The 26,168-nt window shown below is 45.6% G+C and overlaps 1 protein-coding gene across 2 annotated transcripts in view; it reads right to left on the bottom strand.

Moving 5' to 3' along the window:
• Positions 1-26,168, bottom strand: part of AGPAT4 (1-acylglycerol-3-phosphate O-acyltransferase 4) — a 139,797-nt gene that overhangs the window by 107,980 nt on the left and 5,649 nt on the right. The window lies entirely within an intron of this gene.

The following is a 26,168-nucleotide window of genomic DNA, read 5'->3' on the forward strand; positions in this document are numbered from 1 at the left end:
GCACTCCAGCCTGGGCGACAGAGCCAGACTCTGTCTCAAAAAAATTTTTTTTAATTAAAAAAAAATAATGAAACCTTTTCAAACATGGAAAGAAGGCAGGATGCATGTTGAAATTGTCAATTTCATCATCGTCATTGCTGCCACGTGGCTGTGGCTGTCAGCTCAATACTAAGCCTGTGAGGGCTGGAACGACACAGGAGCTGGGGACACTGAAGGGGCTGCTCTCCCCTTGGGGTTACCAAAGTGGGGAAATGGCCCAAGACCCGGCCCTGGACCAGCAGAAGCAGGCGTGAGGTGGCTGGCATCTCCAGCCGGCACTAAAAACAAAAAGAGAGAGCTTTATTCAGCACCTAAACCACCTCCCACTCTACCCCCACCGTCACCAAGGCAACGTGGTCAGGACTGGCAGCTCACATCAGAGCCTCGGCCATCCTGCGCACATGGCCCACCACAAGGCTGGGTGGCCAGAGCCTGCAGGAGAGGCCCTGTTTCCTAGCTGTGCAATCTTGGGTCAGTAGCTTATGCTCTCTGAGCCTCCAGGTCTGCATCTGCTAACGGAGGTAAAATTCCCTGCCTCCCACCGTGCTGTGACAATTACACACAGGAATGCACAGAAAGCACCCAGCACAATGGCTGCATGAAGAACTCTCCGTCGAAGTCCCCGCCTCCCTCCTGGGCTGACCAGTCTCCTCCTCCCTTGACCCCTTCTCCCTGGCCCCCAAACATCACCAGCTTTTCTTACTCACTTCTCCACTGTGGCTCTCATGATCCATTTGTTTATTTCAGTAAGATTTTCCTCAGGTGGACATTTTTATCCTGACATCCACTCATCTCCAGGGTGACCCTGAGCTGAAGTGACTCCTAAGACCCTCAAAGCCCACTCACAAGTTTTAATGAAATGATTATGTCCTTATTCCCAGCCCAGAGGAAGAGAGTTCAAAGTCATTGGTTTTGAAGCTGTCTTCCTAATAACAGGTTAACTGTCAATTCCCTACATAAATCTCACTGAAGAAATGAGTTGCCTATTTGATGTAGGCCTTGTTTCCACCGTGTGGAAGGGAAATAAAAACTGGTATTGAGAAGACCAAGACCCTCATCACTTTGGTGCTCTTCGAATGTACCTGTGTTTTCCTGATCTCAAACAGACTTACAGCGAGGAGCTGAGGACACGATTCTAACAAATACAGAAAACGCAAAGAACAGGTAGGTAACAGTGCTTCTGCCTCCTGCAAAGAAGCAGGAGCTCTTCCGGGCAGAGGTGAGGATGGGGCTGACACCAGTGCAGACAGCACGTTCCTGTGTCACCAGCAAATCATGGCACCAAAGAAGACTTTTTAATAAAATCTGATCTTTAATATTTCAAAATACAACAAAAACAAAAAGCCTTTCAACCTAAGACTTATGGTGAAATTTACAACGTTGGCAGTTTCCTTAAGCTTATTTTATCATTTAGTATTTTCATGTTTAATAACCATTGGGAAAAGGGTTACAAGCATCATCTTTTCAGTATTTCAGCACTCTACAGCCTTTAAGCTGGCTCCAAACTCACATTTTGATGCTGTGTGAGCAGACAGGCTAGGAAACGATGGGGATAATAATACTGAACCACCGAACAGAGATAGCGAACCGCGTTCTCTGACATCTCCGATCCAGTAAAGCCGATAAGGTTGCACACATCTCTCCCTTTGGTCTGGCCTAGCCCACCTACTCTGTCTGGGTCAACTGCTCCAGTAAGAGTGACGCCTTCCAGCACTTAGCCTAGGATGAAACACTGTCTTTGGCCCCCTGAGCAAAGCTCCTAATCAGTGAAGGTCACCAACCACAGACAGATGGGCCAAAACCCCAGGCCTGGGGAGTCCCAGTGTCAGAGACAGGATATCTCAGAAAACCAAGGAGATGCGAAGTGATAGCAACCAGAGCCAAAGGCCACGTAGCAAAAGCACATGGGCATGAGAACCCTCCTGCAAATGCTAACTTAGTTTCACACACATGCCTACTAGCAAGTGGTGCACCAACTGGCAACTCATTTTGCACTGGCCTATGCCAACCAGGGTAGAAACCTCCTTGGGAACCTAGAAATTGCGACTGTATTCATGGTGGAATAAATGCAGCAGGGGAGGTACCCAGTATTTAGAGTCAGGGGACCTGAGTGTGATTCTCGATCATTGATCCTCATCACGTCACCTCTGCCGTGCTCAGCTTCCTCCTTTGTCATACTGACATACACGCCGGCCCCACAGGGGTGGTGGGAGATTGCAGGAGGTGATGGATGTGGAAGCCTTCTGCAGGGCAGATGCTTAGGCATCGGATATCAGTCCCAATTTTATGGTTGAGAAAAATGGGAAATGGAGCCACCTGTGCATGTGTCTTTAACCACAGTGCTTCCGATAAATGGAAACTAACATGGCCTTAAGCACCCTAGAGGGCTTACCAGGAGTAGAGCTCAGAGGAGGCACTCGGCTGCCTCTATTGTGGCCACAGGAGCTCACTTTTAGTGGGGTGGTTCAGCGAGGGACTGCTCAGGGGAGCAGTTTAGGGGGATATAAGCAAGGGGCCGTTCATTTTCTTCTGCATTTCAGATACCAGAAAGCAGGCTCTTTTCTCTTCGGTGGGCCCTTCCCTCTCCTCACTGTCTGTGAAGTGCCCTTGATCCTTGAGTTCTTGGAGATCCTGTCATTGCCAATCCTAGTTTCTGGTAAGGAGTGCGATGAAAGCGGGACAATCAATATGGCTAGATTTTAAATCTCTCATTTCTTTGATTTTCATAAAGGATGCCAAATGAACCCAGGCACCTTCCCCAACTTGATTCATGCATAATGGACCTGAAGAGAGAGTTATTAGAAAACAAATGCACTTAAATGCTTTTCTGACATGAATCATTTATTGAAGACAGAATTGCTGGCTTCGAGTGCCCAAAATAAGTTGACTTGCCGTATCCTTGTTTCTAGATAGCTCTGAAAAATGGCCACAAGAATATTGAAGTACTTGGATATGAAGAATGCTTTTGAGGACATTACAGACTGGCTATTCCTCAAAAAGTTTAACTAGCAGCAGCAGTGATCAAACATGTCTCAGGGCCTTCTCTCTCTTTTCTTACTTCAGTCATCAAGCTCAGGGGGAAAAGATGCTTGGAGAAGTGGTGAGGTTCTGTCCAATTTTTAAGCAGAATCCAGGACAGAGTTGTTTAATTCATGCATACATTCATTCATCCATTGAAAAGTATATTCATTCATTAGGTTCCCACCCAAGGAGCTACCCGTTCATTCATTCAGTTTAAAATTCATTGATTCATATTTAAGTTCTAGCTGTATACTAACATTGCATTAGACTTCTGAGCACAGGTACAGGGATTTTTTTTTTTTTTTTTGAGATGGAGTTTCGCTTTTGCTGCCTAGGCAGGAGTGCAATGGCACAATCTCGGCTTACCGCAACCTCCGCCTGCCGGGTTCAAGCGATTCTCCTGCCTCAGCCTCCCGAGTAGCTGGGATTACAGGCGTGCACCACCACACCCAGCTAATTTTGTATTTTCAGTAGAGACGGGGTTTCTCCATGTTGGTCAGGCTGGTCTCGAACTCCCGACCTCAGGTGATCCACACGCCTTGGCCTCCCAAAGTGCTGGGATTACAGGCGTGAGCCACCACACCGTTCTAGCACAGGGGATTCTTACAGAGCCCCTTGCTAGGTTTTGAGTGGTAAGTCATGCCCAATAAACTAAAGTGCTTACTGAGTAATACATCCTGGGCCTGGATGACTTCCACCCCTTCCACTTCTTACAGAACAGATGCTCAATAAATACTGATTCCGTCTGAGTCTCTAGATGACCTAACATAATTTAATTTTCATAGTGGTAACACTGAACTGTCAAAGACAACGCAAAAGTAAGAGCATAAATGGATAAAGTCCAGGGTTTCTTTCCCATTACATGAAGCACAGGGCAGATGACACACCAAGTTATTCTCCCTGCAAAATCCACGTAGATGAACCCACAAGATTGCTCTCCATACCATTACATGCTGTCAGCAGCAGAGTCCTCTTCCTACCAGCACTGAAACTGCATGAGGCAATATGTTAAACTGACATGAAATTACTCAAATAAAAGCAAATTATCTGTGGAATCCCCGGTAAAGGAGGAACTCAGATGTCGGTTGAGGAACACAGAGTTGACTTTTTTTTTAAACAAAGAATCTTCTGTTAAAACACAAATCCAGTGAAACTAAAGGAAATTATACTTGCTGTGTCAATCACTTAGGCAAAGCCAGGAATTTCTGGAAAGGTAAAGTCACTCCATTATAACAGTAATTCATTATACAAAATGTGTACAACTCTAAAATGTAGACATTTTACGACCTAGAACAGCTATTGACAACATTTTGGTTTATTTTCTTCTATTCTTTGGTGAATGCACAAAGCTTTCCCCTCCCCTTTTCTAGATAAAACCATTTCAGAAGCTTTTTTTATTTTTAAATACACAGTAGTTGAACTCCTTCATGTTAAAAACTCTCAATAAAGTAGGTATTGAAGGAACATTACTTAAAACAATAAGAGCCATCTATGACAAACCCACAGCCAACACATCATACTGACTGGGCAAAAGCTGGAAGCATTCCACTTGAAAACTGGCACAAAACAAGGATGCCCTCTCTCACCACTCCTATTCAACATAGTATTAGAAGTCCCGGCTGGGCATGGTGGCTCACACTTGTAATAACAAACTTTGGGAGGCTGAGGCAGGTGAATCACTTGATGTCAGGAGTTCGAGACCAGCCTGGCCAACATGGTGAAACCCCATCTCTACTAAAACACAAAAATTAGTCAGGTGTGGTGGCACATGCCTGTAATCCCAGCTACTCAGGAGGCTGAGGCAGGAGAATCACTTGAACCCAGGAGGCGGAGGTTGCAGTGAACCGAGATCGTGCCATTGCACTCCACTCTGAGCAACATAGTAAGACTCCGTCTCAAAAAAAAAAAAAAAAAAAAATTCCTGGCCACAGAAATTAGGCAAGAGAAAGAAATAAAGGGAATTCAAATAGGAAGAGTGGAAGTCAAACTATCCCTGTTTGTAGATGACAGGATCCTATAGCTAGAAAACCCCAGTCTCAGCCCAAAAGCTCCTCAAGCTGATAAACAACTTCAGCAAAGTCTCAGGACACAAAATCAATGTACAAAATTCAGTAGCATTCCTATACGCCAACGATAGACAAGCCAAGGACAAAATCAGCAACAAACTCCCATTCACAACAACCACAAAAAAGGAATAAAATACCTAGGAATACAGCTAACCAGGGAGGTGAAAGATCGCTACAAAGAGAACTACAAAACACTGCTCAAAGAAATCAGAGATGACACAAACAAATGACGAAACATTCCACACTTGTGGACAGGAAGAATCAATATCGTTAAAGTGTGCATACTGCCCAAAGTAATTTACAGATTCAATGTTATTCCTATTAAACCACCAATGACATTCTTCATAGTACTATTAATAGAAAAAAAGCTATTTTAAAATTCATATGGAACCAAAAAAGAGCCTGAATAGCCCAGGCAGTCGTAAGCAAACAGAACAAAGCTGGAAGCATCACACTATCTGATTTCAAACTATACTACAGGGCTACAGTAACCAAACAAGCATGGTACTGGAACAAAAACAGACACATAGACCAATGGAACAGAATAGAGAGCCCAGAAATAAGGCCACACACCTACAACTATCTGATCTTCAACAAAGCTGGCAAAAACAAGCAATGGGGAAAGGGCTCCCTATTCAAAAAATAGTGCTGGGATAACTGGCTAGCCATATGCAGAAGATTTGAAACTGGACACCTTCCTTATGCCATATACAAAAATTAACCCAAGATGGACTGAAGACTTAAGCGTAAAATCCAAAACTATAAAAACTCTGGAAGAGTCTGGGAGCAGTGGCTCACGCCTATAATCCCAACACTTTGGGAGGCCGAGGCGGGTGGATCATGAGGTCAGGAGTTCGAGACCAGCCTGGCCAACATGGTGAAACCCCGTCTCTACTAAAAATACAAAAAGTTAGCCAGGCTTGGTGGTGCATGCCTGTAATCCCAGCTACTCAGGAGGCTGAGGCAGGAGAATTGCTTGAACTCAGGAAACGGAGGTTGCATTGAGCCGAGAATATGCCATTGCACTCCAGCTTGGGCAACAGAGCAAGACTCCGTCTCAAAAAATAAAAAAAATATAAAAATAATAAAAACCCTGGAAGATGACCTAAGCAATACCATTCTGGACATAGGAATGGGCAAAGATTTCATGACGAACACACCAAAAGCAATTGCAATGAAAGCAAAAATTGACAAATGGGATGTAATTAAACTAAAGAGCTTCTACACAGCAAAGGAAACTATCAACTGAGTGAACAGACAACCTACAGAATGGGAGGATATATTTGCAAACTATGCATCTGACAAAGGCCTAAAATCCAGCATCCCTAAGGAACTTAAATTTACAAGAAAAAACACACAAAACCATTAAAAAGTGGGCAAAGGGCATGAACAGACACTTTTGAGAAGACATACATGAGGCCAACAAACATATGAAAACAAGCTCAACATTATGATCATTAGAGAAATGCAAATCAAAACCACAGTGAGATAGCATCTCACACCAGTCAGAATGGCTATTATTTAAGTCAAAAAATAACAGATGCTGGTGAGGTTGCGGAGAAAAAGGAACACACACACCATTGGTGGGAGTGTAAGTTGGTTCAACCACTGTGGAAAACAGTGTGGCAATTCCTCAAAGACCTAAAAACAGAAATACCATTCGACCCAGCAATCCCATTACTGGTTATACACCCAAAGGAATATAAATCGTTCTCTCATAAAGACACAGGCACGCTTATGTTCGTTGCAGTACTATTGCAGCTATTCACAACAGCAAAGACATGAAATCAACCTCAATGCCCATCAATAGTAGACTGAATAAAAGAAATGTGGTACATAGATACCGTGGAATATTATGCAGCTATAAAAAATGAGATCATGGCCTTTGCAGCAACATGGATGCAGCTGGGGACCATAATCCTTAGCAAACTGACACAGAAACAGAAAACCAAACACCGCATGTTTTCACTTACAAGTGGGAACTAAATGATGAGAACACATGGACACATCGAGGGGAACAACACACACTGAGGCCTATCAGAGGGTGGAGGGTGGGAGTAGGGAGAGGATCAGGAAAAATAACTAAGAGGTACTAGTTTTAATACCCAGGGACATAACACTCTGTACAAGAAGCCCCCAGGACACAAGTTTACCTATATAACAAACCTGCACCTGTACCCCTGAACTTAAAATAAAAGTTAAAAATAAATATACAGTAGTCAAGATTTTATTTTAAATCTGTTTTATATGTTCTTTTCTAGCCTTTAATATGAGATCATATTGAGTTGCCATATTAGAATATAAATATCTTCTTGCAGTTATACTAGACATATCATAATTATTACCTAAATGCCTCATTATTATATTTAGGCTTCTTTGTGTTTTTTCAAGAATAAATAGTGTAATGTTTAACAACTCTGGGTGCAACCTTTTTTTTCTGAATTTTGGTTTATTTCTTTGCAATATATTCCCAGAAACAACATTTCTGCATTCCAGAAACAAACATTTTAAGGTACCTAGTGAATACTGACAAACTGCTTGTGTTGCCAAATATTGCCAAAATATTTGTAGCTGTTTATATTCTTACTAGCAATATATATAAATACCCATTTCGCTACATGTTTGTCAGTAATAAGAATTCTCATTTAAAAACAATGAGAAACAAAATTAAATCTTTATACAGTCTTACATTAACCTGCATTTCTGAATGGCCATGAAGCTGCATGTTTTAAAATATTTATTAAATGTTGTTTCCCCTTCATGACTTTTTTATTTATTGCACTTTTATCCCTCGCATATTGCTTTCTTAAATAGAATAACATCTCGCCTATTCCATTTAGAGTGACCAATCTTTTCAGTTTGTTTACTTTTATTTTTAGCTTATTGGAGGTTTAAATAATGATGAAGTAAGAACTGTAATTTCTTTCATAATGTTTAAACTTAGGACTTCCTTCTACCCTTATTTCTTATCCTGCAGAAAACTGATAAATGTTCACTCATTTTGTCTAGTTTTGCTATAGTTAATTTTGTTTTTAGCAACTCGATCCACCTTACATTTATTCTTGGTTACAGTCCTCTGTGAAGATTTAAATGGATTTATTTCCAAATAGCTAACCAGTTGTATCCAAGACATTCGTTGAAAGATCCTTCCCTACCTCATTGATTCATATGCAGTCTCTCCAACATTGAATACCAATAAACAGAGATGAAATGAACTAAAGGGGTCAATTCTCTAACTGTTCCTTTTATAGATGAGAAAGCTGACAGCTAGAGTATTAAGTGACCTGCCTGTCACTCAGCCAGTTGAGACAAAGGAGGGCTCCAACAAGCTTCTGTGCCCCTAGCTCTTTCCTTGGCCTTACTCTCTTGGTCTCTCCACCTGATCTCCTCTTCCTCTCCCAGAGGCCGCACAAGGTTACCCTGTATTACAGACCAGCCATTCCAGCCACTAGTTAAAGACCCGCAGGGAGGATGGAAGCTGTGCCTGAGAGCTCCTGCAAGTTAATTTGTGCCAACGTATTCCCAGGTGGGAATGAGGGGAGCCAGGTGGATGCCACGCCCACTTCCCAGGCCTTACCTTTCCCATTCAAACATGGGAGACGTGCTCTTGATACACATAAGGGCACTGATATTTTACAAATCTACCTATAGGGCAGTTTCTGCAGGAGGAACAAAAGCAGAGACAGGGAGCAGCAGTTTAGATTCTTTTAAAGGGATACATTACCTGTTAGAGATTAGGGAATGGAAGGCCTACGACGGTAGGGAATTGTAATTATCTTCTTAAACCATTTATGCCAGAGATTGTAATTTTTTGACTTTTTGCACAAGTGAAAAATCAGACCTTGGCAATGACCTTGAGCAGTAGGATATAAATAATTCCCACATGCTTAGCGTTCCAGTAATGGAACACTAGGCATAAGTGGGTTAATGGTTATAACTGAAGTGCCAGGACTGGAATGTGTGGAGCAGTAGAGGGCGTGACGAGGCCTCTACCTTTGACAAAACTACAGCCTCTGACATGGGGTTGTGGGCGGCAGTCAGTGACTCGTTTCTTGCAGTGGTAATGGGATAGTCCTCTCTCCAACCCAGACATTTGCTTGATTCATGGTTACTTTGGGTAAAAGTAAATAAAAGTTTCACGTTGTGAATTCCCAAACTTTGGGGAATTCCTTCATGAACGAGATGAATTCTGTGTGTCTTGCATTCTGCTTCTGCTTTTAGGTTATGAGCTCCATCAGGGTCAAATATATTATCAATGCATTAGAAAAAACGGGAACAATTATAAATGAGTCAATAGAAAATAATTATAAAATCTGAAAAGGAAGATTCAGCAATTTTGCTTCTTCTAGAAATTCTTTGAAAATACAACTGGACGGGCACAGAGGCTCACGCCTATAGTCCCAGCACTTTGGGAGGCCGAGGCAGGAGGATCACTGGGGCCCAGGAGTTGGAGATCGGCCTTGGCAACACAGTGAAACCCTGTCTCTACAAAAAATACAAAAATCAGCTGGTTGTGGTGGTGCACATCTGTGGTCCCAGTCACTCAGGAGGCTGAGGTGGGAGGATCACCTGAGCCTGGGAGGTTGAGGCTGCAGTGAGCCAAGATCATGCCACTGCATTCCAGCCTGGGCGACACAGTGAGACTCTGTTTCAAAAATAAAGAAAATACAATTAAGTCAGAACAGAACGACTTAGGAGGGTCAGGAAAAACAATGAGGAAGTGTATTTAGTGACACAAAGATGTTTACAATACAGAGTCAACAAAAATGTATACGAGTCCGGGCACAGTGGCTCACATCTGTAATCCCAGCATTTTGGGAGGCCAAGGCAGGCGGATCATGAGGTCAGAAGATCGAGACCATCCTGACCAACATGGTGAAACCCCGTCTCTACTAAAAATACAAAAATTAGCTGGGCGTGGTGGCAGGAACCTGTAATCCCAGCTACTTGGGAGGCTGAGGCAGGAGAATTGCTTGAACCTGGGAGGCAGAGGTTACAGTGAACTGAGATCACGCCACTGCACTACAGCCTGGGTGACAGAGTGAGACTCTGACTCAAAAAAAAGAAAAAAAATAATGAATATGATATGATCCGACTTTTAAAAGGCAAAAAAATTGTGTATCTCTCTACTTAAATTTAAAGAAAAACAAATATTTTATTTGCAATATAAATAAATATATTGCACCCCCCAAGGTTGAAATTCATGCGTTTCCTTCTATGTTTTTATTCTTTTACTGTATTATTTAACATGTTTTCATAAACAATATGTAATTGATGTTTGAATCCTTTTGTGAGCTCCTTTCTACATTCAATACCGTGATTCTGAAATGTTACATATCTAGTTTTAGTTATTTTAAGTGCAAAAGAGTATTCTTTTGGATGACTACCCCAAAATTAATCTATTCCCATACTGACGGATATTCAGGTTACTCCCAATTCGTTTTCAGTGCTATAGACAATGCAGTAATGAACATTGGACTTGGAACTGCTGCCTCATTCTAACATGCACACCTCTGATTTTACTATATATATACTTTATATCCCAGCTCACTGCAAGCTCCCCCTCCCGGGTTCACGCCATTCTCCTGCCTCAGCCTCCCAAGTAGCTGGGACTACAGGCGCCCGCCACCTCGCCCAGCTAGTTTTTTGTATTTTTTTAGTAAAGACGGGGTTTCACTGGGTTAGCCAAGATGGTCTCGATCTCCTGACCTCGTGATCCGCCCGTCTCGGCCTCCCAAAGTGCTGGGATTACAGGCTTGAGCCACTGCACCCGGCCTGATTTTACTATATATTAAATTGCTTTTTAAAATGGTTGGACAATTAGCACTTCAGGTGGATGTTTGGGGTTAGTGAGATAATAGGAAATACTCATTTTCTTCTTTATGCTTCTCTGTATTTTCTAATTATTCTACCAAGAGTATTAACCACTTGGTTAATATATTTAACTTTTTTTAAAAAAAGAAAAACTTTTCTACTGCATTTTTGAAGATCGCATGAGTATGTTAACATATGTCACTTGATATTGAAAAAGCTCTGTGACTTACTAGTGGACCCATTGTACAGCTAAGAAAATAGAGGCTCAGGGAAGTCATATGGCTTATTTTCTTTGGTCACTAACCTGCTCAGGTGCCTACCTTCTCTGATCCTCAGCTTCTTCCTGTCATTCACATCAGCCTAACTGATAACAGTATTGAGGGCATAAAATAAGATGATGAATTAGGAATAGTAAAAAATATTAAGTGATTCATATACGTATATACATTTAGATGCAACTCGCTCAGCTAATATCTATAGAGCATCTACCGCGTGGCCCTGGTGATCTTTTCTCATGGCCATGTTCTTTATGTCCTTTCACTACTCTGCTTACGGTAAGAAATAACTAAGTATTGGGAAATCGAGGAGAAAATGCCTTCTTACAAGCCCTCCAGCTTCCTTCCACCCAGTCCTTCTCATGGAAAGCAGCATGCGTTAGCAAATCCTTAGATTTACTGAGGCTACTTACAACTTCCTCTGTTAATCCTTGGTTCTAAGCTGTAACATTCATTTAATTCAAAGACCTGTAAATACTGACTCAATTTAGAGAACAAAAATGGATTCAATACTAAAAGCCATTGCGTTTGGGTTTCACATCATTGTCTTCACAGGACTTCCTGGTTTCTAAGAAAGCAAATCCTGGCAAGGCTGGAGAGCTCCAGAAATCCAGTGCCTGGGCTCACAAAAGCCAGCCCTGACTTCACTAGGAAAAAGCCTCAAACTGCAGAACATACCCGGCAAGCTGTTCTTATCATTCCGAGGCCATTGCAGAGCCAGATATGGTTACACAGCCTTCTGAAGCAAAGATACACTAAGTCTAGGCAGGCCCTGGTTCCCTGTGATAAACTCCAGATCATCACCACCACAGGGCCCCGCTCCCAGATACTTCATCTTTCCCTGTAATACCTCACACATCCAGTTCTCCATTAGCTCTGTGATAATAATTTGACGTAGGTCCAAAGAGCAAAGGAACTTGGATTTGAAAGTCCGAGACCACTCTGCAAAATACCATTGCTTCTTTCACTTCAGAAAAGATTTTGGGAAGTGAATGAAACACATCCAGCTGTAGTTCTTCTGATGTTAGAGTTACTATATGACCCAGGAACTCTACTCCTAAGAATCTATTAAGGAGAAACAAAAACACACATCCACACAAAATCTTGTACACCCACATTCACAGCAGCACTGCTCTCGATAGCCAAAGGCCGAAACAGCACCAGTGTTCATCAACCGATGCGTGGATCAATACAATACAGTATATCCACAAAATGGAATATTCTCCAGCCACAAGAAAGAATGAATTAATTACTGCCACATGCTACAACATGGAGGAACCTCAAAAACATGTTAAATGAAAGAAACCCGTCACAACACACCACATACAATACGATTCGGTTTATATGAAAGGTTCAGACTAGGCCAACGTGCGGAGACAGAAAGTGAACTTGCGATTGTCTAGGGCTGGAGCGGGCAGGACTGGGGAGTGACTGCTGATATGTACAGTTTCTCCTTGAGGTGCTAAAAATGCTCTCAAAGTAGATAGTGGTGATGGTTGCACAGCCATGAATGTACAAAAAGCCATTGCATTGCACACTTTCAGCAGGTGAATTTTATGGTATGTAAATTACATCTCAATAAAGCTGTATGTAAAACAAAGAAAAAAAAAACTGGCCCCACAGAAGACAAAACATAAGCACAGTCAGCCTTCAGTCCACACAACAGCCATGTCAACACATAGAGTGACATGCTGTTTAGATGAAGGAAATGAGCCACAGAAAGTAATCGGGGAGTTTCAGCCTGCAGGAAAAAGCCGTTCCACCCTCACCCAGGCAGAGCAAGGTGTCCAGGCGAGGTCCATTGGCAGGATGTTACTGCCCACCGCAGCACTTGCAAGAAGTAAAACAGACCCCCCTCCACTGGAATGATCTCTGAGACTGGTCCATAAGTAGGACTGGCCCTTACCCTGGATCCTGAGTATAGGCAACGGGCAAAGCTGGAAGGATACGAAGACCTGGCTAGCACCCTAAGTTTCCCAGGCAAGAGGAAATCAACCCCAAGCACGCATGGTGACGGCAGCGATCGCCACCATCTAGAAGAATTAGGCTTTGTGCTTACGATCTGGGGAAAGTCTTCAGTGGATCAAACATTTTCTTCTCCTTCCCGTGAGGCTGCTTGGAAAAGCTGAGATTAAATGCTCTACTGATGTTCCTCACCACCAGCGCTGCTCTCTGCCGTGTGTCATGGATGAACATGTTTGCTGCGTTCACATGAAATGTGGGGAGAAGTTTCAGGGTTGAAATACGTGACGGACATGACACTCGCGCTATGAAACCAGCTTCCTCTGATAGCCACAGAGCAGAGCTGACACGTCCTCCCTGGAGCAGGCATGGGAGGCAGAGACGGCGTCTGGTGGCTCCCCCAGTCCCTGCAGCCTGTACGCAGTCGACACTGACAAAGAGAGTTCCCAAAAGAAATCTGGTGGATTGCCAAAGGCTTCATTAATTAATGAAATCAGTGGGGAGATAAATAATTGAAGGGAAAGAAATGGGTTCATCAGTTTGGCAACACTGAAATTTTCATGCATTCTGCCTAGGAGACGAATAAGCCCACAAGACAGGTGTCAAGAATAGATGTGCCCTTTTCTCCAGTTTTAGGTCTGGGAGACTTTCCGCTTTCCCACAAGTCAGCCTTTGGTATCACGATGGAGATGCCTGTTGCGCTCTTCCTGCAGACCAGCCACCTTAACCAATGGGCGTGGAGGCGGCTGTCTTCACTTTTCCTCCAAGTCCTCACTAAGAATTTTCCTGGGCCCTAAATGGGATGTTGGAGATGGGGGTAAAGTGGCAGTGAAAACAGCACTTGTTTCTAACATGACCTTTGGATCAGGATAAAAGTAGTAAACTTAAAATTAGATGAATGCTAAAATATTCCAAGCTGGATTCTAAGCTGGATTTTGGTGATGGTTACGCAACACCAAATTTACCAAAACTCATTGAACTATACATTTAAAATGGGTGAATTTGTGGTATGTAAATCATATCTCAGTAACGCCATTAAAAAAATGAAATAAAGACAGAAATTTTTAAAACTGCTGAAATCCAACATCAAAAACATGATCAAAGGGTTCCTGAAATATGAGAAGTCAATTTAAAATAATTTTCTTCATGGAAATTCAAAAGGAATGTGGGCAAGAAGGAGAAAGAGATGTGAAATAGAAAAAAGGAAAAGACAGCCTTAGTCCCACCTTCTATTTCATATGGAAGTAAATACAAGCTGATTCTGTTGTTCCATTAGCTATGAACCCACCTGGTCCCAATCCCCAGGTCACCATCATATAAACAAGGATGTGACGACGTAGTCTGTCAAATGTTTACTTTACAGTATCACCCTTGCTCTGGCACTTTCTCAACTAACTCACCCAGTAATGGTACCAATGAAATCAGTGAGGTTAACTCAACATGATTTAGTTTTGGTGCACACATGCTGGCTTCATGGGATCATTTATTACTTCCTATGTTAAAACACTTACGAGGAAAAAACTCCTGCATGCTAGAATGGAAATTCTGGTATTTACACTTCCCAACTTTGGAAAACAGGGAATTTTACTTATCTTCGGTCTTATGATACTTTTTTCCCCCATGAGACCACAAAGACTGAGAGTGGCAGTTCAGAGAGGAAAACTCTACGTTCATTCTCGTCCCTAAAAAGTGACTTCCCTTGGCTGCAGTAACTGAAATAACTCAAAACGACCGCACTCCCATCTTCAGGCTGTTCCGTCCTTTCCCATCTGAAAACAAATTTCCCGCAAACGGGTTGGCAGATTCTCCAAATATCTGAAAGTATCCAACAAGCATTTTTAGACTTCTGTTTTGTACAAAGTTATCTTCTCTGGATCCGTAAACTTTTCCACCTCTTGGTGGAAATTTTCAAATGTATATTTATGTTCATGTCTTGAATCATAAGACAAGCAAAATACAGAAAGAAAAACCACTACGAAAATTGACACAAGAGAGCAATCACCTCTCACAGTCCTGGAAAACAGGAGAGTTCTCTTAATTGGGGCAACCTCAGCCTTGGACTTCACCACCTACATACGTTGGGAGATGGTTTTTATTTCTCCTCCCCACCCCACTCCCCCCAAAAAACATAGAAACACCATCCACAGAGAGTCGTTATTCAAGCTAGGTTGTAGCAAGACTTGTTTGAAAGTTTAATCACATGGCTAGATGTGAAAGACTTGGGGACTATTTTACCACAAGTATTTAATTTTTTTTTTTTTTGAGACTGAGTCTCACTCTGTTGCCCAGACTGGAGTGCAGTGGCGCAATCTAGGCTCACTGCAACCTCCACCTCCCAGGTTCAAGCAATTCTCATGCCTCAGCCTCCCGAGTAGCTGGGATTACAGGTGCCCGCCACCAGGCCCAGCTAACTTTTTATATTTTTAGTAGAGACAGGGTTTCATCATGGAGGCAAGGCTGGTCTCAAACTCCTGACCTCAAGTGAGCCTCAAGCCTCGGCCTCCCAAAGTGCTGGGATTACAGGCATTAGCCACCGTACTCGGCCTTGAATTTTTTTCAATTGGCAAAAAAAAAATTGTACCTATTTATAGTGTACAACATAATGTTACAATACATGTTTACACTGTGAAATGATTAAATGAAGCTGGCTAATGTATTGATCACTTCTCATACTTATTTTTCTTATGATGAGAAAGTTTAAAATCTCTTCTTTTAGCCATGTTTAAATACACATTATTCTTAGTTATAGTCTCAATGCTGTATAACAGATCTCTGTACCCCTGAAGCTTTAACAGCACCAACCATCCTTTCTATATTGAGATAGTCCCAATATGACCTTGGCTGTCCGTAGCGCGTATGCTTTGAGTTGCTGGGGATCATGGACTTGTGTAGAGCCACCCGATCTTTTGCAGGGCAGTCTGGAGTTGGTTGAGTCTAGAGTTAGTGAGTTTTCACACATGTACCACACTACCAGCACATGTGAAAACTCACTAATTCTATACTCAATGCAGGAAAGGTTACATCATTTGCCAGGCCTGGTCAAAAAGAGAATGTGGGGTTCCTTTTTCAAAAACTATCAAGAATTTCAACAACAGAGAGCAGAGCCTTAACCCGGAAGTGTGGGGTCCCAGGTCACCGCACAGCTTGCGTGCCCAGGAGGACTCTCTGGCTCCGTGGCACCTTGACCCTACCACAGGGCAACTCCTCAAATATGACCAACTCAGGAAGAGAGTTAAGAACTGCCGAAATTAATGAAAATCTCCTGGTCAGGGGTTCGCTTTTTACAACGTCAGCACCTAGCTCGATGGTATCTATGCACAGGCTGCAGCCCCAGGGCCGAGTCGTGAGTTCACCATTGAGTCACACTCTGGTTCTTGCCTCTCTTCTCAGATCCATCCAGGAGTTGCACAGGAAGAAACTTCCATTTGCCTGGCACGATCAGTGTTTGGGGCTGGGGAGTCTCTGGAAGTGAACTGCATGCCACTGTAACAAGCCAAGAGCCGCATGTGGGGACAGGGCTTTTAACAAAAGCACAATGGGATCCAGCAGCCTCTGACTGCTTCAGGTTTCAGTGAACTGCTACGATGACAGACGGGCCATTACTCCCACCGCACACGGGAGTTTCCACTTTTTCTTAGCCCTTTCCATAGGCGATGCCTTTCATGCCTGCAGACAGCGTTTATGAAAGAACCAGCCTGGGGAATGAACACTGACCAGTCCCAAGGAGCTTGTCAAACTGCAGGAAAGCAAGATAAGAAATTCAAATTGTAGAGTCCAAGACTAACTGCTACTCTCCTGGAATGTACAGCGTGGTTTGAAAATAAAAAGCCAGGCCCAGCACAGTGGCTCACACCTGTAATCCCAGCACTTTGGGAGGCTGAGGCAGGCAGATCACTTGAGGTCAGGAGTTTGAGGTCAGCCTGGCCAACATGGTGAAACCCTATCTCTACTGAAAATACGAAAATTAGCTGGGTGTGGTGGCACACACCTGTAGTCCTAGCTACTCGGGAGACTGAGGCAGGAGAATCGCTTGAACCTGGGAGGTGGAGGTTGCAGTGAGCCAAGATTACGCCACTGCACTCCAGCCTGGGCCACAAAAGGAGACTACATCTCAAAAAAGAAAAACAAAACAAAACAGGATTCAGCCTGGGCAACACGGCAAAACCCCCTCTCTACACAAAATACAAACATAGCTGGGTGTGGTGGTGTGTACCCGTAGTCCCAGCTACTTGGGGAGGGCTGAGGCAGGAGGGTCACTTGAGCCAGGGAGGTCAAGGTTGAAGTGAACTGTATTTGAGCCACTGCACTCCAGCCTGGGTGACAAAGTGAGAGCTTGTCTCAAAAAAAAAAAGAAAAAAAAAAAAAAAGTCAGTGTTAGGACACCTGATTTCACCAGGCAAGGCCGTGAGGAGGTCAGGAAATCTCCTTAGAGAAGTGCACACTGCACACTGAACCACGTCTTTGCCTTCTAGAATCTCCTGAGCAGGGCTCACTCTGGTGCTCCAAGTTCGTGTATTCCATTCCACCTGCCTGATGCCCTTCCCTCCCCCTTTTCTCCCACTGTTGACTTGCCAAACATGTTTATCCTTCCAAACCCTGCTTAAGCCAGCTCCTTCTCCTCCCTGCCTCCCGTTGAACAGTCAAGTGCATCTTTCCCTGTTCCTCACAGGCCCTTCTCTATTGGCCATGGAGCTCACTGTCACAGAATGTAGCCACTTACTCACTGCACAAGTCTGTGAGACAAATGACAGAAAAGACCCGGCACAGTCCTGGGCCACATGGCATTGACAAGTGCTATTTCCTTTCATGTGTATATCTGCTGTCCCATGAAGCAGGCTCCCTGAGGAGCTAAGTGCCTTTCGCCATCATATCCACAGCTCCCAGCATGGACCTGGCATAAGAGGTGGTTAATAAATATCCACAGAATGAATGAACTGAATGGTCAGTCGCATCCACCACACTGCTCCAGGGAAATGCCCAGGTCACGGCTAACTCATGATGGGACCTGTCAGAGGGCTGTAGCTGCTACCCTGCGACCGGGTAAGGCACCATCCTTAACAAAGCCAAAGGAGGGATATTTTACCTTCCACAAATCCAGCTCATCATGTAGTGTTTGTAAGCTACATTTGACATGGGACAAGTCAGTAATTGAGCTCTACCTGTTTTCTAGGAATACATGTTTGTAAGGGGGTTTCCTCTGCCTGGTTTTGCCCTCTTTATTCCTCTTCTCTTTCTTTATGAGTGGACCTCCGGCTTCTGACTGCATTTTCCTGGCACAGAGCTGTGAATGCTGTGTGTCCAGAGAGGCTGGAGAGTGGACAGGCATCGACCTTCACCCCTGGGTAGGGGCTTCTGGGCCAGAGGCCCAGTTTGCCTGCATGAGCTGTGCAGCCCTGAAGACTGCTGACCCCCAGGCTCCCCATCTGTGAAATGGAGATAAGAAGAGTTCCAAGTCAAGGGCTTGTGGTGAGGATTATCCGTAGACCTTTGCCTGGTATATCATCTTAAATGTCGCTGTGGTCATCATTATTGTCATTGTGCCATCACCATGGTGTGGGTCCTGGCTCTGGGTTTCTTTTTGTCAAAGTTGCCCTCTTCTTGCTGGTCACCCTCCTTCTATCCTGAGGTTCCAGTCCTCTCAGCCCAGAATCATTTATAGAACTTAAAAAAAAAAAAAATGAACCTGAATTCGTTGGTCCAAGGTAGGACCCAGGGAGGCCTTTTAAAAATGCTTCCTAGGTAATCCTCACGTGCAGGCAATGTTGAGAACATGGGTTAGACTCTGCCACCAGGACCTGAAAAGCGTGATGGAGCTGCAGCCATGGTGGCCAGCTGCTGTGTCTGTCCCCGCCACACAGGGGCTGCTGCCCACTGCTGTGTGTCAGCTCCCCAAACCCCAAATTCTTCCACAACTGGCTCTATACTACCTCATTTTTTTTTTTTTCCCCCTCCTCATTATTCTCTCATAGCAAATAAAACTTGGTTTGCTTGTCCCTGGGCAAAGTCCCCAGCCCAGAGTTCCTCCTTCCACATCTTACTGTAAAGACACAGGTTTACTGGGGCTGTTAGGGGCTGAGTTCTCCTCTTCTGACCCACTGCAAGCTCTATCCCGCTTCTTCCTTCACTCAGAAGGTTTGGGTCCGATTATTTTTCAGTCCCACGGGGGAGTAAGACCCTCAGAGTGAGGGGCACCCTTTGGGTAGCCTCTTGGGATCTGAACTGGCAAATTTCACATGCCTGTTTTGTTTCGAGTTCAAAAGATAACTCCAGTGAAAAAAAAACCTCTAGGAGAACACGAGGATAACATCATAAACAGTGCTGATGAAAGATGCCAGCAAGCCGTGAGAGCTGAGGCGGCCAATCCTTGTCTCCAGGGAATGACAGAGGAAGAGAGGCCAGAAGGAGCAGAGCAAGCCCTGGGCTATTCCAGAGAAAGCAAGGGAAGGCCCAACAAGGTGAGTGACCAGAGGCAGAAGAGACAGACCCAAGCCACCCTCCATCCACCCATCAGACCATCAGAAGAGACAGAGAAGGAAAAAGAGCTAAGGCAGGCATATTCTCAGGGGTGGGGGGTGTTACTCACACCTGCCTGCCCCACCCCACCCCACCCCCAAGATTCCCAGCCACCACTGGGGGATGGGAGAGGGGAGGGGAGGGGAGGGGAGGGGAGGGGAGGGGAGGGGAGGGGAGGGGAGGGGAGGTGAGGAGAGGAGATAGGGGAGGGGCAGGAACGGGGCACAACTCTAAAACTGCCGCCCTTCCCAGATAGGCTCCCTTAGAGAGCGCTCGGCTCTATTTCGTTCTCAAAAGTCCCCACGGGTTTCCCTTCAGCAGGGAGCCTGTGCGGGTCTGGAGCTGTGTCCTCAAGGTATCCAGACAGTCTACCGTGGAAGTCGTCTGCTTCATCTCAAAAGTTCACATAAATGTTGTGTATTATATCATGGTATACTCATGTTTAATTTTTTAAAAATTCTTTTCCCTTGCCTGTTTCGGCAACACAGATGCCTGAGTGAGACGGCTGGGTCCCTCCTATGCTCTGGACACCCCTTGTTCACCACAAAGCGGCCCCCGCAGACGGCGCCTCGGCTAAGACCTTTGCATCCACCCTGGACGCCTCGCTGGCCGGGTCAGGAAACAGGGCCGCACTCACATGGACAGAGGATGTGCCAGGCCAACTCACACCAAGGGGAGGAGTCCTGGTCTTGGTGAGTCCGAGGTCCTACGGAGGGTACGGTGGGGGCTGTGCTGGGGGCAAGCCCAGCTGCATCCCAGCCCCGTTCTGCCAGCGCTGCGCACTGCACAGCCCCTGAGTCCGAGGTCCCACGGAGGGTACGGAGGGGGCCGTGCTGGGGGCCAAGCCCAGCTGCGTCCCAGCCCCGCTCCGCCAATGCTGCACCGCACAGCCCCGGGGAGCCCCCAGTCTAGTGGCTCACAGGGAGGGTCCGAAGGAGGCAGGAACCAGCTCCAGGGTCTCATGCATGGAAAGTTCCCTCATCTGGAGGCTGTAAATCCTCCCTCTGCCCAGACAGACTGAACATTTTTAGGAAATGGCAGCTGGAGGCGGGCTGGCGGTCATAGGGCACAGCCAGGTCGTGACCTTGCAAGCGCCTGCTTAAGGAAGGTGCATTTTCCCTGGTGAGGAAAGCTATACGGGAGCTGCTGAAGACCAGGCTCTCTTTAAAAAGACAAACAACAGGCAGGGCATGGTAGCTCACACCAGTAATCCCAGCCTGGCCAACATGGTGAAACTCTGTCTCTACTAAAAATACAAAAAATTAGCTGGGTGTGGTGGCGGGCACCTGTAATCCCAGCTACGAGGAAGGCTCAGGCGGGAGAATTGCTTGGATCCGGGAGGCAGAGGTTGCAGTGAGCCAAGATCGTGCCACTGTACTCTGGCCTGGGCAACAGAGCGAGACTCTGTCTCGAAAAACAAAACCAAACAAGAAAAAGACAACAGTTCAGCCACTGGGGAAGACAGAAGGAATGGAAAGCAGGAGATCAGTCCTAATGTGGCAAAAGTCGGAATGAATATAAAAAATTCAAAGAATTAGGCACATTTTAAATATTTCTCTGGTCCTCTCCCCCGACCTCCTCTCAAACTTGAACCCTATTATTCCTCTAGAGATGGAGGCCAAATGAGGATTTTAGTGACACCACAACATTTTCATTATATCTTTTGGTCTTAAGTAACTTCCAGATTTCCACATGATTTGGGGGCCGCTTTATGGTGAACAAGGGGTGTCCAGAGCATAGGAGGGACCCAGCCGTCTCACTCAGATGGGAAGTCTTTTCACCCTAAAAGAAAATTCAGGAAAATTTCAGGAAAGGCAAGAATATGAAATGCATGTCCATGTGATTCTATTACAATATTTAGAGAATAAAATCACGCTGTGCTCAGGTATTGCTAGCTCTGGGGCTTTGGGAGAGTTAGTTAACCTCTCTGTGCCTCAGTTTCAAATTAGATTAGAGAAAATAATTGGCAACCCCCAGGGCTGGGGGCAAGCTGAAATGAGATCCTATGCAAAGCAGACAGCTTCCAGTAAGTGCTGCGTAACACATGTTGATTACAAAGTACATAAATGATTACATTATAAAGTGTAATATGATAAGTGACCATTTGGGAAGAATATCATTAGAAAGTGACCTTTTTTCCCCCTGTGTTTACTATCTCAGGGCGGCGTCAAAGACACTGTCCATACAACAAGTTACCAAACCCTGCGGGCTTTCAGACCTGTGCCTTGTCTGCGCCTCCCCTCCCAGAGCTGCAGGACCCTCAGCCTCTCTCTGCTTCCTGCTGTGCCAGCTCACCTCGTTCCTCTGCTGTATAGGAAAACTCCAGCCTCCTGCCCTGTCCCGCCTCACCCACCGGCCCACTCTGGTCTCTGGCACTCCCTGAGAAGCGTGCACACTGGGACCAATACTCCCCGCTTCCAGACCTACCGTGGGGGCTGTTCTTCTCTAGGAAGTATTTCAGGAAGCCCAGACTGGGCAGGGGTGGTGAGGCGTTCCCCTGGTGTGCCCGCGCAGCCCCGCCCTGCGGGTCTTATCCATTGTGTGGGAACCCGTCACTGAGGTTTCTGTCTCGCCCTCTGGGCAGCAGGCTCCTCAAAGGCACTCGCAGGGTCGGCTTCCTGTGTGTATTCCCATGGGCCGAATATAGGGGTTCCCTAAGAAACACTGAAAGGGGATTCTGGAGTTGGGTGGGGAGCTGGAATAACTGGCCCCACTTCTGTCGACCTTTGAGAGCCTGAAAGCGAGGAGGGAGAAGGGAGATGGGAAGACAAAAGGGAGGGACACAGCAGTTATGGAACCCTTAGGGTCCCCCAGGACTAGTTATGGGACCCCCTAGAGTCCCCCAGGGCTGGGGAGCTGAAGCCTAACTTCAGGCAGGGCAGGGTGCTGGTCCTGGGAAGGAAGTAAAGGTGGCCCCTCCTGTAAGTGAGAAGCACCAGGGATGGAAAGGGAAAGGCTTGAAATACCAGCAACTGTGGGGATGGATGCTAGGAGGCAAATTAATACTAGTGAGAACTGGGTGGTGGATTAGTACTCACTGCTGGACTGGGTGCTGGATCACTACCCACTGCTGGACTGGGTGCTGGATCACTACCCACTGCTGGACTGGGTGCTGGATCAGTACCCACTGCTGGACTGGGTGCTGGATCAGTACCCACTGCTGGACTGGGTGCTGGATCACTACCCACTGCTGGACTGCAGTGGCGCAGCGCTCACTGTGATGGTCAAGGAAACAGCAATGAAACCCCCAGGTGGGAGCAGGTTTGTGAGTACCTCTCTGGATTCTTCTTGAGATATGTTAATCTGTTCACTCCAGGGAGGTTTGGGAAAGGAGGCTCCCTAAACTGGTGGGTGGGGAGGGGAACGAGGAGGGCCTGTCTGCACAGATCTGGGTGTGGAAGGGGTCCTGTCAGATCATCCAGCCTCGCCCAGTTCCTCGCTGCACCGGGCTGCCGTGGTGCCAGCATGACCCCCACGCAGACTTATCAGGGCAGAAAGCACTAAATATTTGAATACATTACGGCCATGTGTCTACTTTTAAGTTGGTTTACGATTTTTTTCAATTCCCATGTAAAGTATTTCTTCATTTAAATTAATGAATTGCCACTTTTGTTGGGACCCTATTAGTCCTCAGAAATGGGTTTGCTTTGATTGGACCAACCGGATTCCTGAGTGTACCTGACAGGGCTGGGAATTCCCCCTCAAGCAGTGGGTCTCAGTTGTGGGCAAGTTTGTTCCTCTAGGGGATTTTTGGCTCTCACAAGTAGGAGTGGGATGACTCCCCCCGGCATGTAACAGTTAGAGGCCAGGAATGTGGCTAAGCATCCCATTCTGCACGGGTCGGCCTCTTCCACAACAAAGGATTACTGGGCCCAAAATCTCAACATGGAGATTGAGAAACACCTTGCCCTCAAGGAATGTCACCCTTGAGGCCCTGGCCAGGAGGCCAGCGATGAGGCAACCCTGATCACCTGACTTCTTGTGCTCATCTCTTCTCTAAGCCACAACACACATTCAGTGCTGGGTACTCTGCTCTGTGCTACAAACGGTGCGATTACACCTCCATGCCATCAATGAGCATCAGTGCAGTTATGAAGAGAGGACTGTAATCATTGTCATGGAATGTAATCATCTAGAAAAAGTGACTGTTTTATGAAGGATGAATGGGGTGATGGGAGAACGTCAGGAAAGCAGAGGCTGGAGGCAGATGCTAGAAATGGACTCACAGGCATAGAAATGGTTCCTATGCAGGCTACCCACACAAGAGGCCGAAGAATCTGCTCACCATCCGCCTTGCAACCTGCCCTTCCCCCAACAGAAAAGAGACAAGAAAAGAAATGAGCCCGATGACTTACTCCTGGGAGGCAGGACACAGTCTGAGATGATTGCATTGATTGTCTGCTGATGGCTGCAGTATCCTGGGAAGAAGATGTGCTTGCATGGACAGATAAGTTCTTTAAAATTTCATCCATCTCGGTTAACCTCTACCACAGAAGACTGACAGCTCACGAGGAGCCCATGGAGATGGGCAAGAGACCAAATTTCACTCTAGGATCAGTTCACGTCTCCCATTCTCATTTCAGAGTTCATCTAAGATAAACACTGGCAGGATCTTTGCAGATAATAATCTTCCTTCAAACTCAGTGGTGGATTTGTGGAAAGTCCACTGAAGAACAGAAAGCCTCTGACTCCATCCACCCACCGCCTTGGGAACTCTGAGAGCAGCCACCACAGGTATCCTCGGGAGTAGCTGCTCAGTCAAGTTCCATCCTTGGTTAAACATTGGTTTTAAGAAGAGCTCATCTTTAATTTAATGTATGTACTGCATTGTCACTCAGATGGTTTTAATCACAAGGCCCTTTCCCTTCTCCCACCATCTCTGACTAAACCACAATAAAACCAACACTCCCTGAAAACTATAGTCGTATAAAGTACTGCTGTTAGTTTTTCTCCAAGTTCTAAAATACTACCTTTTCTTGCAGTAATTTTGCTGCTCTTAACAACTAGGATGAAAGGTATGCAAAGGTCTACACAGTAGAGATTTGTTCCTTATTTGAAAAATATTAGCTGGAGGCCGGGCACAGTTGCTCACACCTGTAATCCTAGCACTTTGGGAGGTCGAGCTGGGCAGATTGCTTGAGGTCAGGAGTTCGAGACCAGACTGGCCAACATGGAGAAACCCCGTCTCTACTAAAAATACAAAAAAAAAAAAAAATAGCCAGGTGTGGTGGCACACCCCTATAGTCCTAGCTACTCAGGAGGCTGAGGCAGGCTTGAATCCAGGAGGCAGAGGTTGCAGTGACCTGAGACTGTGCCATTGCACTCCAGCCTGGGCAACAAGAACAAAACTCTGTCTCAAAAAAAAAAAAAAAGAAAGAAAAGAAAAGAAAAATATTAGCTGGACATGGTAGTACACACCTGTAGTCCCAGCTACATGGGAAACTGAAGCAGGAGGATTGCTTGAGCCCTGGAATTCAAGGCCAGCTTGAGCAACAAAATGAGACTGGCCTCTTAAAAGAAAGACCAGTCTCACTTTTAACATTTTAAACAAAACTAAAAAATAAACTTACTACACATCTGTTACGTGCCAGGGTCTGCACTGGGCATGGGAGATAGACTGTGCAATATGCCGTGGCAAGGTATGAATGTGCAGGGGAAAGCAGAGCCCAGATGATCTGAGTTCACATCTCAGCTCTGTTCCTTCTTATGATCTAGCTGAGTTGCTTAATCTCCCTCATCTTTACTTTCTCTCTCTGTAAAATGGAGCATGATGAGCGTGTTCACATGCTAGTTTTGTTATGAGGCTAAAATGAGTTAATAAATGTGAAGTCCATGTACTGGCACATAGGAGGCCCTCAGTCAAGGCAGGCTGTTATCATTCTCGCACATCCTGTAGGTCAGCCAGTCACCTCAGTGTCTCTAATGACCTCTGCAGGTTACCTGGCATATCCTAGACTGAGGTATCATCTCCCACAGGAATGTTTTATTCTTCTATAAAAAAACACAATGGGGGTCAGGCGCGGTGGCTCACACCTGTAATCCCAGCACTTTGGGAGGCCGAGGTGGGCGGGTCACAAGGTCAGGAGATCGAGACCATCCTGGCTAACACAGTGAAACCCCATCTCTACTAAAAATACAAAAAATTAGCCGGGTGTGGTGGTGGCGCCTGCAGTCCCAGCTACTCGGGAGACTGAGGCAGGAGAATGGAGTGAACCCGGGAGGCGGAGCTTGCAGTGAGCTGAGATCTGGCCACTGCACTCCAGCCTGGGCAACAGAGTAAGACTCCGTCTCAAAAAACAAACAAACAAACAAACAAAAAAACCACAATGGGATACGTGTGCAGAATGTGCAGGTTTGTTACATAGGTATGCGTGTGCCGTGGTGGTTTGCTGCACCTACTGACCCATCCTCTAAGTTCCCTCCCCTCGCCCCACCCTCCAACAGACCCTGGTGTGTGTTGGTCCCCTCCTTACAGGAA

The sequence above is a fragment of the Papio anubis genome, chromosome 6 (genome assembly GCF_008728515.1).
Source record: "Papio anubis isolate 15944 chromosome 6, Panubis1.0, whole genome shotgun sequence".
In the NCBI taxonomy this organism is placed as follows: domain Eukaryota; kingdom Metazoa; phylum Chordata; class Mammalia; order Primates; family Cercopithecidae; genus Papio; species Papio anubis.